The 19,179-nt window shown below is 39.6% G+C and overlaps 1 protein-coding gene across 1 annotated transcript in view; it reads right to left on the minus strand.

The window, feature by feature from the left end:
- Nucleotides 1–19,179, minus strand: part of TBL1XR1 (TBL1X/Y related 1) — a 110,712-nt gene that overhangs the window by 59,676 nt on the left and 31,857 nt on the right. Inside the window, exon 2 of the mRNA XM_062498918.1 lies at nt 2,812–2,876. The gene's annotated coding sequence lies outside the window, so the exon portion shown is untranslated. The remainder of the gene's footprint in view (nt 1–2,811; nt 2,877–19,179) is intronic.

Here is a 19,179-nt window from a genome sequence, read left to right on the forward strand (position 1 = left end):
ATAAATACATGCACAGATAAGCACACTCCTATCCCACGTATTGATGTGCACACACACAAACCTGCTTCAATGACTTGCAAAGGCAGAAAGGCAAACTGGTTTGCTTCCAAAACTCACAAAAAAGTCTTGCAAGATACAACAGAGAATCTCTCTTGGGTAAGCTACCTGCTCCATCACAAAATAAGAAAATTTATTTGCTAAAGCCCTCATTGAAATCTTGATGCCATCTTTTGCTTAGACCAAAGATACAAAACTTTAAACTTTTATTTCCAACACATTCATTAATTCTTGTGACCGCAGATTAAGTACCCAGTTATCAGCCTCTAAATGAACCTTCCAAATCCTAGAAAAGTAGCATTAGACACTTAGTTTCCTGCAATTACCAGGCCTTTTTCATTAAGCCTTTGCATCTTTCCTTTGACATTGTGAAAAACATTAAATTTGGCTGGAAGAATGGGAAGGAGAACTTACGCCCACTGAACACAGCCATGCTGTATCACAATATAAATATTTAATTTTCTAAAGAATTGCCAACAACTACAATGATTTTTAAGGAGTAACCCGTATTTTACCCCATTTGGTTTATCAGTTAACATATACATAAGATATGTATGTATATCATAACACAATATGATGCAAAAAATAAGCTTCTTTTAGTCACCTTGAAAATTGAAAATCTAAGAAGACAATAGAAGAGGATAGGGTATGTGTAAATTGTTGTTTTGGTGGGTTTTTTGACTACTAAGAAATGGAACTGACACAGGATGAAAACATGACCAAAAATGCTACAGCCATTTCTCAAGGGAATCAGAAATCAACTTCTTTTTCAAATATATGTGTTGAACATAGGCAACCATGGCTAAAGCAAGGCCTGTTTGGGACATGTACACAACCTGCTTTCTTCAGTGACCTCTGGCCCACACTTTGCACACAGCAAAGAGGAAAACATAACAGAAACCTATAAAAGTCTTTTTTACTGAACAGGTTTAGTTACGATTACTTTGGGGATGGTAAAAAATGTGTCTAGCTTGTCTCTTCAATCTACATTCAAACTATTTCAAAGTTAATCAGAGGTGAGTAATGGTTCAGAAACCTCTTGAATAATAAAGTATAACAACTTACAGCACAAAAACAGCCCTCAAAGAAAAGAGTGGGGAGTACTTCACTTCACTGCAAGTAACAGTTGAGTATATTTTATGATCACTGTAACAACTGCCATGCCCTTGAGACTATGCAATTCTGAATTGCTAATATAATTTGTAGGGGGAAAATTAGGACAAAATGCAGTAACATTTCAAGTACAGCCTCACAGTATTTTAAAATTTTATGTAGTATAAGGACTAGGTTAATATGAAATGAGTCATGTTTTTAAGAGAGGCAGTAACAGAGATCAGTATCTTAAATCATAACTAGAATAACACTCAACCACTACAAAATAAAAAGAAAACAGAGTAGCTTTTTGCTGGAAAAAGGTCAACAACAACAATGAAGATTTAACAATACTAGAAAAGGCTGAGAGGCTCATTTCAGGACTGAGAAGTTAAAATACCACTCTGAACGACCAGGTAAACACTATTCTTTCTCACTCAGTTCATCCCAAATTAATATAAACTCTACTCATATCAACTCTGAGCCTAAAAACCAGAGTATTAAACAACATACATGCTTGGTGCAGATCTGGTTACAGAGGTATATTTGCTTTACTTTGTGACAAATATATTACATTTCACTCCATGCTTTCTTTGGGAGTTAACATAATTGCTTACTACCTCAAAAAGTAAAGGAGGTAAGTAAATCCAAGCAAACTCTTTGAGCATCATTTTCCTCACAGGGCAAATACAGTGGAGTTGAAAAGGTGTGAATGAGGCTGCAATTGATTTACACATTCTTTAGATCCATTTCCACATGAAAAACAAAGGAAACCAGCCCAGCTCTCAGGTCCAAAATTGAATTTTCAAAGCAAGTGGTTCAAAATATTACCCCTTTAACTTCCATACTGAGCACAAAGATCTAGAGACACTTCAAGTACAAAACTCACACTGGCACTTCATGCTTTTAATTCTCAGGGTTAACACTGCAGGTACCACTCTTGTACACCTCAACTTTGGCAACATAAGATACCAAAACTGCTCAAAAGAGGATGTTTGATCAAAGCTGAAACTGTAAGTTCCAGTCCTTCCCTTCATGCCTCAGCTTTGCTTTCCACCTGCACAGCTATCAGGAAGCACCAGCAAACCATAAGGACAGCCTGAAAACATGAATTTGCTATAGTCTGTAACACTAACATTCCAGAGATGGAATAAGAAGATTGCCCCTGCTCTAGAAGCTAAGATTTTAACTTCACTGGTCTTACACTGACAAATGGGCTGAAGTAAAATACACCTGACAGTGCAGAGCTGGTTTTGGGTTTTTTTCTGGGAAAAGCTGTTAGTATTGAAACAAACTGCAGAGAGCACCCAAGTGGGGGCAACAGAACACTCAGCTTGGCTACAGCTCACCCCAAACAGGCTCTTGGCCAAAAGAGGAAGCAACACCAGTTACCAACAGGATGAGCTATGTTACTGTCAAGTCACACTTCTCACTTCAAAATTAACATGCTGCTCTGCTTTTCACAGGATAAAACCAGGTGCAATTGTAATATTTTTATCAAACAGCATAATGATGTAGATGTTCCTTAAAAAAAATGAAAATAATCCACTTGAATACTAAAAAGTAGTTTTTCTAAAAATACTGTTTAGCAGTGTAAGGCTGCTAATGGCGTATGTGCAGAGAGAAACCACACCACCTTTAGTCAGTTAAAAAGGTACTTACCATTGGCAGTGCATTGATATGCAGAAGTTTTCCTTTCGGGTGCCTCTTGCCACAGAAGGGTGATGCTGACAGGGAAATAAGGAGACAAAGTAGGAAATGTTAGTATGTACTATTTTGAAAACTGTGCTGCTAACACACAGTAAAATGTTATCATTTAACCTTCCTGGCTCTCCCAGTTCCTAGAGCCCAGCGTTCCCACCGTGTTTGCTGAGACCTGGAGCAAAGCTGGGGCACAGCACTGAGCTGGAGCTTTGCACTCATCCTGCTCTCCCCACATCACAGAGCTGGTCCTGCAGGGAGCCTGGCACACAGAGCTTGGAGCAAACACTGAACGAACACCTGCACCACCAGGCTGGGGACAGTCACACCACTCGGCAGGAGCGCACACACCACACAGCCTGGGTAGAAGCATCCCAGGGTCTGCATTTTGCTTCAGCTCCCCGCAAAAAGCTTCAGGAAGGCAACTAGGTAACTTACAGAATTGTCTGCCCATGCCAAATTTCTTCTGGAAATAAACCACAGCTACTGACATCCGAACACTTTGAAAAGCCCCAAACAAAAATCAACGTTCCACTGGTATGACTTCCAAAATGGTTACATCCACTGTGAAGCAGTGAAAGAAAAAGAAATCTGTTTGCCTAACACATCTCACACTAAATAACTCAATTTATATACATAGGTGTGCCCATGAACCCAAAGAGTTAGTTACTCCAGCAGTGACATCAGTAATTTAAAAAAAAATAGCTCATACTAATTGCTGTCAACACGTGAAAACATGAAAATAACAGAAATCTTCCTAGTGCAAAATTCAAGAGAAATCTTGCCCACCTTCAGAACCCAAACAAAAACATAATCCAAACAAATTCACACTCTTACATTTTAGTAATTTTCTTTACATGTCAATAATAATTTTATGCACCCAGTATAAAATAACTAAGTATAAGCACACAGCGTTTGACATCCAAATATGAGGCAATGCCATCCACTACAACATTCATTTTTATTCAGCAGTGACAAACGATTTTTATCCACACTAATATTCCTGAGTGGTTGCCCTCCATAGAAATACTTGCCAGACAACTTTTCTTTAGGACACAATCTAATCGCCCACTCAAAGAGCAGGAAGGGTGACAGATGGACACGGGTGACCAATGAAGAATTACCAGACTATTTTTAGATTAAATTCTTTACCAAGTGTGTGCAACCTGTGGTCAAAAAACTTTTACTATGAGTAAAGGATAACTATGGTTTGTGGGACTCATGATCAACACAAGGTTCTCACGTGCAATTTTCAAGCTCAACCAGCAGGAAATCCTTCATTATAGAGCCATTTCTGGACCCATGAAAAAAAAATGCTGCAGCATTTGGGCTTATTTTATTCTTAGAAGATGCCACAAGGCAGGCAGAAACATCACCTTCACAGGGCAAGCAAGGGGCACTGCAGAGGATGCTGAGGAATGCAGGAACGCTGGGAATTGAAATAATTTGCAAACATGCTTATTTCCTTGCTTAGTTGTACTAGTGCTGCAGAAAATATGTAAATAGGCTGAGTGAAACTCCACTCCTCAAGAGGTAGAGTATCCTATGCAAGGCTACTCAGAAAGGTTTTTTTCCACAGCAGGGGCTGCTGACCGGCTGAGAAGAGAAAGCTTTAACACCCACCCAGCATACCCCATAAAAACATTATTTGCTTATAACAAGAGTTTTTCCTTGAGAACAGACAAAACAGCAACCAATACTCTTTTGAGAACAGTCTAAATCATGACAAAATCTGTGTGCAGAGAATGGCAGAGGAGGGCTGCTATTCCCCCTTCCGAGTGTGATGCTTGGTTTGGGTTTTTCCATTTGGGAAGGAACATTGCAAACATAAAGGGATGATTGCACAAACATAAACCATTTTCTTCAAGGAAAAAAGGCTTTCTTCAGCACACACTGCCCAAACTGTCTCCTTCCAACACCTCTTTGCCCTTGTGCAATCTCGAGTGCAGTACTCATCATTGAAGCCAGAGAGGGAAACCATTCCGCCTGATCCATGGAAGAGGCTTCTTGTCCTTTGCTTTACATCTAAACAGGGCAGTGACACGGAAAGAAGCTGGAAGCAAAGACTCAAGAGAGCAGAGAATGAGAAAAGAAAGGGTTCACTGACTTCACTTCATTCCTCACTCAATGTTAATTGGTTGTAGGCTCCAGTTTTAAATAAGGGCGCTTGAAGCGATGTGTAAACATTTAGAAAACTCTGCAATGTCCTTCTTCAGAATCAATTGCTGAGGACAAACGCCTCATCAGCAGCTTTTTTTCCTTCCAAATTTATCTTATTGGATTTTGGCATGTACCTTGAAACAATGCAGGTGACAGTTATAATTTATTGATTTCAGACTATCTCTCACCTTTATATTCCAACATGTTACGGTGATTTAAACAGGTCCCCAGACGTAGTAACAGCTATACTATGTGACACTTAAAAATAATCCACCAGATGCCCTTTAAGTTGATATGGCACACCTGGGGAATGCACAGCAGCTTGTGAGTTTGGATCCTTCATCTTGGAGGGGCTGGGAATGGCTCACCACTCCCTGATGACTAAGGTGTTCAACAGCAATTGAAAACTGCTCCCCTCAACTTGTAAAGAAAGATGATTTAGCCATGTGTGCCCTGGCACACTGTGCTCAGCGCTAGTGCTTACTGCCTTGCCCACACCAGTTTTTTCTTCACAAAATGACAACCTCATGCTCATGTCCCTCGGAGCTTTGGGGCCAAACACTCAGTACAACACCCAACATCATCTCCCTGTGAAGAGCACCCTATCCTGCTGTGGCGAACAGAGACCAGCCACGCTCCAGGCCTTAAGCCCAGCCTGCGTGAGCCAGGCAGTTCCCACCTGCAGGGTCAGAACTAACACACTAAACCACCTTCACCAAAGCAGCGAAGTAATCATCGTGTGGTGCACAGATAAAAACAACCCTGGCACCAACACAGTGACAGAGCTGGTTATCAACACACAGACCAGATGTACACTGATGTTAGTCCCTACCTGCTTCCAAACACAATCAGTTCAAAGCAAGGATTTCTCTAAATGCTACTTGCAGAAGTGTTTAACCATTTCCTTCCAGCGATGCTGCTCTTGGTGCTACTTTCTCCTACCCAGACATTGCACTGGATTTGTGTTATGGCTAAACCAGTGTTTTTTGTGTGAGCTTTGAATTGCTCCTGTTCCCCATGTGAACTCATGCACCTGAGTTTTTTTTCTAATCCTCTTAGGATCACACTCTTTATACTACTTTCTGAGATTTTGGTACTATTTGAGCTCTAACAACAAATTTAATCATTAGATGTTGTGCTTTCTGAATCACAAAAGCCTCCTAAGGACACAGTATCTTTTCTTCTAAATGATCCTTGAATATCCCACTTTTATCTGGATTCAGCATCTGGAAAAAGTGTCCCAGTCAAAACAGAATTAAAAATAACTAAACCCTGTATATTCCCCTCAGTTACTAGGCTGCAAAAAGCATGAGACAATAATTTTAAAAGCCTAAATCGAAAAATAATCACTCCATTGAATCCTTCCTTTCATTTGGTTAATAGGCACATACAAAGCTAATGGTGATTCTATCACTGTTGTGCTTGGAACATAAACAGAGAAAACCTAAGTTATTTCTTTTAATCACAGGTCCACAGTGATGTATGGCAATTTTTTTAAGCAATTCAGCATGTCTACAACATCTGCTTTTCAGATCTGACAGAGAGGCTAAACTGAGACAAACAGCAACTCAGGAGAAACAAACACATACAAGTGTGTGAGGGGGAAATCAGCATCACACACAAAACCTTGTTAAAAACTGTCAATACCTGAAACTGGTAGGTAGCAATAAGGTTCCTAGTGACAAAATAACATGCACAGACTGCTCCAGTACTTCACTCTGGAAGCACGGCGTGGCTGAGGATGTTTTACAAGAAGCCTCATCCAGAAGCACTGAAAGTATCTAAGATCTGCCCAGAGACATATCCACACAAATTCCTAAACTCTACCTGAAACAGCTCTTCTCTGTCAATTGAGTTTTTATTTCCTGACCTTTGTTCTTTTACCTTTGTTCCATCAGAAATAAAGAAAAACCTGATGTAAGTTGACTTTCCAGATGTTTCAAAGAAGAAATGCTTAACTTGTACATTAATACCACATTAAAGCTGCACAACTTTCCACACTTCAGGAATACTTTTACATGGAACATGCACCTGTGTGTCTATGGGTGTATGTGAACCAACAGCTAAAACAAAGGGTATCTGAGGGGATGAAGAGTAAGAACTGGGCAAGCAGACAGCATTGTTCTGGAGAAAAGTTCATCCAAATACAGAAACCATTCGTTGTAAACCCACTGAAACAGGATTCAGTGTGCAATGAGAAACAGGATAAGTCAAACCAAAGCAAAAGAATACTGCAGAAGTTTAAACACCAGTTTCTTAACAATCAGAAACTGAGGCAATCACAGAAAATAGCTCATAGCCCACTGAAAGGGAAGGAAGCTGAATTGCTGGAGAGGAAACCAACTCAGCCAGCTCCATTTAAAACCCATAATGCACCCCAGTAACCTTGCAGTGCCAACCAGCTGGTACTGACAGGAGGGAGGGTGAGCAGTGCTGCAGCATCATTTCACTTGCAAGGCATTTAAATGCAATTCATTAGTGAGTAATCCAGTTCAAGTAAACTGGAAGTTACAAGGTCCTAGGGAATGAAGTTAAACCCAGTCCAGAATGGCAAAGAGTATAAAGAGCCATTACTGAAAGCACTCTTATGCCAAAGAACCTTAAAGCACCCACAAAACCCCACCTTCACACACTGCTACCTGCAGGATGGGGAGGAACACCTGTGAAAATTTAAGGTAGTTTCCAATTTGTGGAGTTTTTCTTCCAAAAATAGCAGACATGATGACTACTGACATATTGACATATATGCATATTGACATATAATTTTTCTGTGTTTTTAGTCTAGAACTGAGTCTTAAATTTATCACTGGAATACTGATCAGCTAAAACAGCTTGTGAAACTGGGTGCTCTCAGCAGACTCACTTCAAATAGGAAAAAACTTTTCCTTCTCTAAAAGAAAAAAAAAAAATCTGATGTGTAACATTTAGGGGCCACTCTGTTATTACAGATTTCAAATACATACCTAAAAAACTGAACAAAGACACACACAAAAAAACCCCCAAACTTAAAAATCCAGAATACTTTTCTACTTTTTTCCTATTCCCTTTCCTCAAAGTAAGAACAGGCATATTTCCCATAATACTAATTCAGCCCTCTCCAGTTCACTAGACCAACTCAGCAGCAGTGGTGAGTGAGTGAGAATCCTTCCCTTCCCTGCTCAGACCCTGTTAACTCAGATGAGCCTTCACAGCTGAAGGAAGGCAGCAGCTGCTTTTGTCAACATGGAAATGTGTTTGCAGGAGCCTTGCAACTGCAGGGTTAGAAGGACTTTTAAATTGGTCTCCAATGTGGGGATATGGAACAAAGCTCATACCACTTTCCTGGGAAAACCACCTTCTTCTGCTAACAGTGCCTGCCTCATCTGTGTTTTCACACAGATACTGTTTTCAGAACAATATATTCTTCTGCTTTGGGATTCACGGTAGCCTTGCAGAAGAACTTATCTAGATTATGGCAAGTTTAATTAATTGAATTAATTACAATTCTGTCTCAAATATGCCATGATTCGGGGAGGTGGGACACATGTTTTACAGAGACATCACATTTGTTTAAATAAGGAAAATGTTTAAATAAGGAAATCTCCCAAAATACCAAAAGGACTTGACAGGACTGTGTTATTTTCACCTCAATGTGTGTAACCACCACGGGAGCCCTGGCTGGGTTTCCCTCACTGTTGGTACCACTACCACCTTTAGCTCTTTGGGCACCCAGAAGTCAAACAGGGCATTCTTTCAGAGTAACAGCTCAGATCTACATTTTTGCCAAGCCAAGCTAAGGAGCTGCTGAGGACATTGAGACAATACAGTGGGGCCTGGTTTCTGCTGCCAGAGGTGTTTGCAGACAGCTGACCCTGAACGCTGTGTACACCCAGTGGTGCTGAAGTGGCACTCCCTGTCTGAGGACACAGTAGGAAGGCTGGTTGCCTTCTGCCTGCCCACTGCAGGAATAATTCCCAGGATAGCTGATCTTGCAGGGAAGGGTCAGGTTTGAAAACAAAGATATTTCTAAACGTTCTTAAAAATCCATCCCGCTTGTGATACTGGGTATGTGATAGTAGTAGCATAAAGGCTGAAGAGTTAGGATCCAAGAATTCTTTTGAAATAGACATCACAATTATGAATTACCTTTAAAACTCAAAAGCACTTAAAAATCCACAGGTATGAAAACATTTTTCTGAAAATTTTCAGTCGCACCACAGCCCAAAAGCAAAGTTTGTGGTGGAGCTTGGGATTATACACTCCAGGTGTTCCTGGGATACAGCTCCACTAAAATATAGTGTTTATAATGTGTTCCAGATTCTTCCTAAAATTATTATTACTATTATTATTTTGTGCAAAGCCAGAGAAAAACATAAGCCTCTCACACTGTCAATAAAAGGTAACACTCAATGCCCTAAAATCATCAATTAAATGCATCAAGGAATACTTTTTTTTTTTTAATACTGGTCAAGAAAAGCTGCTGCACTTGTGTTCACAGTCCCCTCTCACTTCCCCTCTTCACTTTCAAAACTCAGTGATGCCTGAAGCACAATATACTCAGGCAGTTGTATCTGTTTTCCAAACAACTACTGTGTCTGGGTCATATTTTTACACAACCTACAGGTGAAGTTCCTCCTGTACAGGTAAACCCTGTGACTTTGTAGCAGACAAGTTGCCCAAGACCAAGCAACACAAAGATTTTTTTTTTTTCCTTTTTCCTAATCTTCACACCATGCCATCAGTAGCCAATATCATCTTTCCTACAACCTTTGGCCTCTGTTCTTGCCATGTTTCCATCACTTCTCCAACAGAGCAATTCTGCAACTTCACGTTAGGGCTCTGATTCACAAAGAGTTAAAACCCACTGGAGAGTGCTGCCCTTGTTCAAACACTGGTTATCCAGCCGTCCCTGCTAAAAGGACAACTTATTCTTACACAGCAGCTACTGAGCTGTGACAAATTGCAGAGCAGGGTATAGGAAAAAAGCCAGAGCTTCTCATTTACCAGGGCAAGCTTTCCTGCCTCCTGGGAAGGGAAACCTTTCCTGCAGCAGGAGCTAAAACCACAGAAGGCAGAGGGACTAATTCCCAAATGAGCTGTCTATTGTCCCTAAGAGCTCAGAGGTGTGGCTCACCTGAAGGCTTTGGTTTAGTTTTATGCTCAAGTCACATCCTAGCCAAGATCTAATTGCTATTGTGTGGGGAGACCTCAGTCTACCTTCATCTACCCTCTCCCAGCTGGGTGTTCTCAACAACTCCTTTCCTCTTAAAAAAAAAAAAAAAAAAAAATTAACAGTTTTCTTCCACTCAGCTCTTGAAGCATCCCACTGCAGGGTCAGAGGAGGACAGAACTGGCTCAAGAAAGGAAGAGGGAACACAGAACTGAAAGGGAAGAAATGCAGGAGCAGCACTGCCCTATAGCTCCATCATCAAAATACATGTTTCCAAAGGATGCCTAGTGCCTTGGGGAGCAAAAGGGAGCCCAGCACAAAAAGCTCTCAGCAAATATGGAATTACATACTAGGTAGGAGCTGTACAAGAAACAGCACAGACACTAACTGTAGAAAACATGTAGCTGTTATTCTGTTGTCTCTTCAAACCATTTAGATACCAGAGCTGTTTCTCTGTCACATTGACTGAATAGCAAAAATAGTTGCATCAATATTAGACTTGTACATGGAGTAAGAGACACCAAAAACAGTTCCAAAGAATAAGGAGATTACAGTACAGAGAAACATAGCAAAATATTTACTTTAGTACTATGGTCAGGGAGAACAGCATTTATTAAATAAATGGACTAAAGTAATTAATCAACAGCAGCATATTAAACTAATATAATCATGCCACTTTTTTTTTTAACAACAGGACTGAAGCATGACCAAAGAAAACATGCATTTGATTCATCGAAGACAACATATTCAAAAGAGCTGATGAGTATCAGGAAATGAAACCACAGCAGAGAAGCCCCACAAAGATCATCAACTAGGCCAGGATTAACCAGTACCAACCTAACAGGGCCCTTATTCCAGCCTGTCCTAAGCAGTAAAGGTTTGGCTCTATATATACACTTGAACTATTAAACTCTCTACCTCCAGGACAGAACTAGGTGGTATATATTGAAATTTAAAAACAAAACCCTCCTCCTAAAAATACTGTTTGATATGTTAATTAACGTTTCAATTATGTTGGTTTTCCTGCTTGCAGGAAAAAGTTTTTCCTTATTGAAAATGTGTGTAAAAAAACCCCTAAGCAAACTTAATTTGTTGCCAAAATGAGTGAAGTCAGTATTTTTGTTTCACTGGAAATATTTTCTGTTGGATTTCCTATGGTCATTGCAGCTGTACAGCTCAACTTATATGCCTTTGAACTTATGTGTTACACATACACAGCACCACACAGCAGGTGTTTATGCTACAAACAAGTGGAAGTGAGATTAGATAACCTATTACACCACTTTACAAACAGTTTAAAACGCAGGAAAAAAAGAATGCTGATGTTAGTCAAGGGATCAGTCTCAAATACAGCTATGTAACATCACCAACAGGAGAAAAACCAGCAATTTCACAGGAGCAAAGGTCAAGGGCAAGAGAAGACTTAGGTTTGTCTGGTGAAGATTGGGTAGCTGCAAATACATTTTAAACAACCAGGAAAAACTTGCCCCTAACAAAATCATGCAGCTAAATACAAGTTAAGAAAAACTCCCAGTGCCATGGGGCTCCTGTTATTTTAAACACGAGTAGAAAGGACTCTGGAAGGAGTAATTCTGCCTAAGGAGAAAGATTAGTCTATAGTGTTTGATCTAACAGGGCTTTTCCCTTTCTTTACTTTTTGATTCTTATCTTGATTGTTTCACACCAGGAATCTGAAACTGGCTGAGCTGTGCATCCTGCAAATCTCGTTCAAACTGGAATAGGCTGGGGATAGGATTTCACCGCTTGGGAATTTCATTTACAGAACACTGCCTCTGCAGTCACCTACAGAATTCTCATTCTCTGTAACTGCTGTCAGGGATCCATGAAACCAGTGGGTTTGGGGAACTTTTCAGCTATATTTAAAGTCAACTCACATTTATCAGTGTGATCTACTAGATTATTTGGAGAAAGTAACAAACTCGAGACTTCTGTTCTAGGTCTTCGGGAAATAAAATTTCCTTAATCTTTCAACTTGTTAAAGACAGAAAATTTACCCACATCTTAATATTAAAATATGCAAGGCAGGTACCATCACTGAAGTGATTTGCACCTGATGTGGTTTATGTTGCTCTGATAGATTCACTAAAGCATCCACACACCAGCACAGTTTTCATTTTTAAAAAGAAAAAAAAAAGTTTTGAATGTTTACAAACTTTAAAAAGATTTAAAAAAAACAAACAACCAAAAACCTATGCTTCCAATTTCCATTTGAACCTTTAGATATTGAATTATTTTTTATTGATGGAGAACAAACAGAAGGCCTGTAAATTTTGCTGCTTTCTTTTGTGATCATGCTAACATGCATTGGTTAACCAAGGAAGCAAGTGACAAATGCTCAGGGGAGGAGTACCAAACACACTTGTCAAAAATACTCCACCTAGCAAAAGTATTTGCCCTCAGTGTCAAACACCAAATATCGGGGTCTGGCTCATCTCCAAACAGAACACTGTAGATATTATTTCAGTCACACCTAGTCAAGGGCCTTTCTTCCCTGATTTTTTTAGGATACTTTTATGCCGTGCTTTTCCAAGTCAGTGGCAGAATGTTGAAATGGAACAATATTAGGTATTTAGCACTAATAAATACACGGACCCTATACAGCGCAGGGTAATAAATGCACAGGACTTGGCAGCCCAAAAATGATGTATTTTCCATCACCAACAAGTAATAAAAGCCCAGGTTTACAAGCTGCTGCACTTCAGAAGAGATTGCTTACCAGATCAGATAAAAACAAGGTTCAATATATATATTTTTTGTTGTATGACACGGTACAGTTGCAATCATTTTTCAGACTCTTTCTTGTGTCTTATCTTTTTTATCACTGCCTAAGGAACAAGCAAAATCTTGGAATTATAAAAACAGCTCAAAACACTAGCACTTCTGACCCATTTAACATATCCCCTTCTCTTTTTACACCAACTTTACCCAGATATAATCCACTTGCCACATTCTCCCAGGAATACTGCTACTGGACTGGTTTTGACACCTTTTCACAGAAGTCTCCTTGATCCTCCTGGACTTGTAGCAGGCTGGGTGTGCTGTTCACCTACTCCCTCTGCCACAAAAACAAAAAGGGGGCAGTTTTGCTAGCAACATCTGCAGACTAAACAAGCTCAGTTTAAGAGCAATTAGCACTATTTGTTCTTTGGTCAAGTTAAGATAATTTCCTTGGGGCATTTTTAGCTAATCCGTTGATCCAGTGATTTAGAAAACTTTACTAGTTTTATCTTTTTGTTCCTAACAGCTTCCCATAAAGCACTAAAAATCAAACTACGCTCGTTTATTTTAGCCTGCACATGAAGAGTTAATTTTTAAAACGTCATTGCGTAACAACTTCACTAAAAAATTCTTAACTGACTTGAACAATTGCCAGTCCTCAAAACAGCACTTGCCAAACACCCTTACCAACTTTTGAAGACAGCGGTTGCATGGAGCAGCCAGAGACCATCCACGGGCTCACAGGGCAAGGCTGAGCGCGGATGAAGGGAGGCAGCCACAGGGAAGTGCAAATAATTCATGCCAGAGAAGCAACAACAGTGTAAAGTGTCAGAAGCACATGCATGAAAGTGATCTACGGAGCCTCCCATCACTGCATGCAATTCCTCTGTCCCAGCACAGGATGCAGAGCCGTCAAGGGTGAGATAAGGAAATAACCCTGCATTCCAGCATCGTGGCACAATGCAACAGGGCAGCAGCTTCTCCTTTCTGACGGTACTTAAAATTGTACTGAAAACTGCCCAGGGGCCAAGCTGATTTCACGTGTAACCCTCCACGTACAAACACGTGTCACATCTCTCGTGTGGCACATTTTAGGAAGGGAGGTGTACTTGCAAAAGGATTAAAGCCAACATCTGCATTTCTTTTGATGAACAAACCAGAAAGGCCCTCCTGCTCATCCTTAGTCAGCAGCAGACTTGACCTGGTGAGGTCATTTCAGCAGCCCTGTCTCAGGCACTCCACCCAAACCCTCCTCAGGCTTGTCTTCTTCTTTTAAATTAACCAAATCTCTTGCGAAGAAAAACTGTGGGCACTGCCCAAGATGAGCAGCTGAGTTACTCGTGGCCAAAGAGACCCAAAAAGCCAGAAATTAGGCAGGATGAACTTAAAAATTCTGGTAAAAAAAATCAGACACTTCCATGACATTATTATTAAATACGTTTAGAATTAAGAAAGATTAAAATACAAACCCCTAAAGATATCACACAGTAAATTTTAAACCGTGCTGCTCATTATTGCAACCAACTAGAACACAACACACTAAATGATGGTGCCTAAAGAGAGCTGGAGGGCAGCATCTCCACTGGCTCCCCAGAGCAGGGCTGTCCTGCCCAGTGCTGCTGCCTCACAGCATGACAGAAGCAGAATAAAATTTGTTTATTCCTTTCAAAAACAGGGAGATTTTTTTTCATATTTGCAAAGAATTTCTATTTAAAAAAAAAAAGCCAGTAAAAAATCCTTTTGCAATTTTTTAACTGAAATTCTTCAGTGTTTTGACAACAGAATCCACTGCAGATATAGATACTATACAAAAATCACATCAAAACTGAGTTTAGGTTTTAATTTCAAATTAAATTTAAAATTTTGGCAACCTGTACCAAAATCTGATTGAAGCCACTAGGAAAAAAAAAAATTAGATAAATGAAAAAGTCAACTAAGCTATCCATGGAACTCCTGGAAATCACAGGCAGAGCGTTCATGAAGTAAAAGCGACCAGTTTTTACAGTGGAATACAAATTATTTTTAATACCACAACTATTTTGCATTCAAGTGGCTTCAATGCTTTGTATGTATTCTGGACACTCAAGGATAAGAAATTTATCTGCCAGTTATGAGACTGCAAAACACCCACTAATTCCAAAATACTGAACAAGAAAATCAGTTCATTTCACTACTGTCAAAAGAGAATTTTTCTCTGTTTGAAATGCATAAGTTTCCCTTTTTATCCAGTACACTGCAACAGTAAATCACGTGAGGATTTTTTGCATTAGATACACACCCTCCTCTAAATGCAGTCTGACACAAATTAGAAACACAGTATTCATCAATGCGCAACTTCCTAGAAAGTAATAAAAACTTAAATAATTTGTATAAATAAAGGTTATGTGCTTTAACAAAAGCAAAGCAGTAAACCAGCCTGATTAGCAAAATAAATAGCACTTCCACTACAACAATTCAATCTTAGTAACAAATCAAACATTTTAATAGATTGCAGCACAGTTATTTTCTCGACAAAGTTTGATTTCTCTAACTCCAAAGCAAAATTACAATCAATTACTTCAAACGAGGGCTTCTACCTGTTGATTAAATTGTTTTCCCTTCGATCCACCCCAGGCCTAGCAGCCATTTCTTCTGGTATTAAATAGTCAAAGTGGTAAATTAAAGCCTAAAAGACTTCCTTAAAACAACATCTATAATCAGCCTTGATATTCACTACTTTCAGAAAAAGAAGATTTTGAATAGGGCAGCAAAAGCACACAGAACTAACTAGTCCCTCTGTTTCTGGAAGCAAGTGATTGTAAACAGATCCCAGAAAAACCCTACAGGACATAACCCACATCCTGAGGTGCTTGGTGCTCCTTTGGAGGTACAACAGTGAGCATCAACCAAACAAACAAAGGAAATTTAATCATTCAGTCCTGGCTGGGTTGGTTTTTTGTTCTCTTTTTTAAAGCTCAGCTCTACCAGTGAATTCAAAAGTTGTATCCAGACTGCAATAACCCTCAGGTAATTATAGAGGGAAAGAGGGAATAAGAGGGTAGTTGCCACAGGAAGTCACCTATCTTAATTGTGCCTGCAATTATTTTTGTATTCAGTATGCATCCAAAACTAAGGTTTTTATACACTTCACTTCTATAATTCACTCCAGCAGTGCCACACTTGCTCTTGCTTCTGCAGGGAAGAATTCCCCACAAGTTCGATGTGGATATCATAAAGTCTCAGCTCATTGATAATTAACTTGTACATCTCATCCAGAAGTTTCTTTAGAGTGCCTTCTCTGTATCCCTTCTGGAACATCAGTAAGAAACAACAAAGACTGGACCAAGAGGGCTGAATTTAACTACAAGCCATGTCATAATAATAATAAAGTTGTAATATACTGTTGTATACTGTTGTATATACTGTAAAATACAGTAACAAATAAGGAATCAATAATATAAAATATATACATTATAAAAAAATAAACCTCGGAAACACCTTCTGAGTTTAAGTTTCACAGTCTTACACACTTCAAAAACATGAAAGGCCCTGAAAGATCAATACAACCCAAAAGAATCCAAGGTGTAGAAATCCATAATTTGATTTTTTTTTTTAATATGGTAAATTGTACAGTAGCAAACACTCAGATAAATCAAAGAGATCTCCATACAAGAAACAAAACAGGTTATAAATCCAGAATTTATAAACCTCCCATATCCTCAAATAGGGAATGTGGCGCAAAGAATGAATTACAGAACTTGTTTTCTATTGGGCATTCAGGTATTTCTCATTGCAAGTAAAAACTTCTATTAAAGGAACATGATCTCTAAGGATTTATCTCTGGGCTTCCTCCCCCCACCAATACTGTTAATTTTTAATGAGCTTTCTGAAAATTCCGTTTGCATTGAATCTCCCTGGATGGGGATGCCAAAGGACCCTTTGATCAGCAGATAGAACCCTCTTCCTGGTTTTGGAGGGATTTTACTCATGGTAACTGCAAAAAATTCTTTTGATCACAGCAGCAGAACCCTCATTTCAGATGACTCCTGGTTTGGAGGCACGGGGGGCTCGTGTTCTGCAGAGTCATTGGTCCTGTGGAGCGGCTGAGCTCAGACTGGGGTCCCTGAGCAGCATGGCACAGCCAGATCTCAGAGCCTGGACTGGCATCCAACGTCACCCTGGCCCCAAAACGTACTTAAGGAGTCCCCTCCATCCAGTCCAGTGCCTGAGAAATATCCAAACAGGGCACAGTGAATCTGCCAAGCCCTGCTGTACGTCCACACCACAAGGACACTTGCTGGACTGTTTCTAAGAATGGGACCCCATTTGGGAGAGCTACAAAAACAACTCATTAGAGCACCAGGAGAAAATCCTTTTCTCCTGGGACGGTGCTGTGCTATGGAATAGAAAATGCTATTAAACAAAAATGATCAACTGCAAACAAACACAAATAATTTGCTGAACAAAAAATATCTTGCAGCTAAGAGACAATATAAATTACCATATGCAGACAGCTAGGATGCCAGAGGAGCAGGGACCTCGCTGCCCAAAAAATAAATCAGCAAATGCAGAAAAACGGTTAGTGACTATGTTTTGATTTTAGCAATAGAAATCTAAAATAATCCAAAATTGAGGATGTAATTGCCAAAAGGAAGAAACAAACAACACAGAAAAAGAATAATCAAGACTGGAGAAAAACAGATTATCAAAGGCACCTGCTATCACAAGAATAGAAATGAGATCTTCAGAAGCCCTGAAGGACTCCTTGCAGAAAAGAAACAAGAAAAAGCATAAAAACCCCAAGAAAGTGATCATTACTGATTTGATCATTTTAGCATACAAACAGAGATGTACTAGGGATGGCAGGGACTGCCAAAGGGAACAAAACCCAAAAAGGTAGGGGGTGTATATTCCTGTATTCCTCTTGCCTATGCCATACCAGACATGTTCCCCTTTTTTTCCACTGCATCCAACCCCCTGCAACCTGTTGGGGTTTGGATGCAGCAGCTGCATTGCTCCCACGCTGCCAGACCACAGAGCTCCAGGAGAACAACAGCACAGGGGTGCAAACATCTGGGTGAGACTACAGCATCATCTCCTCAAAGACTTCCCCTGACTGCTCAGGCCATGGCCTTGGCCCCAGTATTTCTGTTATTTTATTTCTCTTATTTTATTTCTGTTATTTCTTCCCTTGGAGCAGCAAACACTCCTCATCCAGACTAAGCAGGAGGCTCACTGTGTTTTTCTGCTCTGATCAGAGATGTTTATTCCATCCTTGCCCTGGCCCACGCATACTACAGAGCATCTCTCCCTAAGAGACTGCACACCCAGAACATGGGCTGATCAGACACTGAATGCAAAATGCATTTGACTCCCATATATTAATTATGTACCTCTAAATGACAACAATTTCTCTAATAATTTTCTTACAGAACTTAAAATTCCCACAAAATTAAGATCCCCTTTGATATCTGAGCACTCTTCTGTATGTATCAGAGACACAGTGTAAATATTATTTTACAAGGAACAGAAATTCTATACATTTCTCCTCATTTGCAAGATGATCAAAACAAGCGAGAAGTTCTAAGGAGAGAACTTTAATTTTGTTCATTCACCCCCTGCATCTACCAGCTCCTTGAGTTCCTGCAGGAGTTCCCTAAGCCTTTGGAGAAAACAGAAAATCCTGCTGGGAAGGGATAGGGAGAGTGCACATTATTTAATAACCAGAAACTATGTATGAGAGACCTTCCTGGTTTTATTTTTGGCACAACTTATCTGCTGGTAGAATTACTGTATTTTAACACTGAGAGGAATGTAATGGGAAATTTACTTCAAGAATACAGTTCTAGCAGGTCATAAAGATTGTATGATTATCCTCCTTGGAAAGTAATTGGCAATAAGAGTACATGCTCTTCTTTTAGCTTTTGTTCATTTGATGATTTGAAAGAGAAATGCTGTTCATCCAACATGCTTATTTAACATGTTTATTTAATATTCAGCTTTCCTGAACTCTTCTTATGCAAAGCACAAATGCTGATGATCAATTATTTTAGTAATCATAATTCAAGCTCAAATTTTACACTCTGTAAACACATTATCATGACCACCACATTATGCATTTGAAAAATTCCAGTTGCAGCAACCCATACAAATGAGCACACTGCATTAGGCTTACAGTAAAATTCTGTTCTGGCCAGACATACAAGGGTTTTTTTATAACAGGAAAATGAATGAAGCACACATAAATGCTGAGTATTTTTCTATGCAGTGTACAAATACACATATTCATACACAAACAGTCA

The sequence above is a fragment of the Cinclus cinclus genome, chromosome 10, assembly GCF_963662255.1.
Source record: "Cinclus cinclus chromosome 10, bCinCin1.1, whole genome shotgun sequence".
Lineage (NCBI taxonomy): Eukaryota > Metazoa > Chordata > Aves > Passeriformes > Cinclidae > Cinclus > Cinclus cinclus.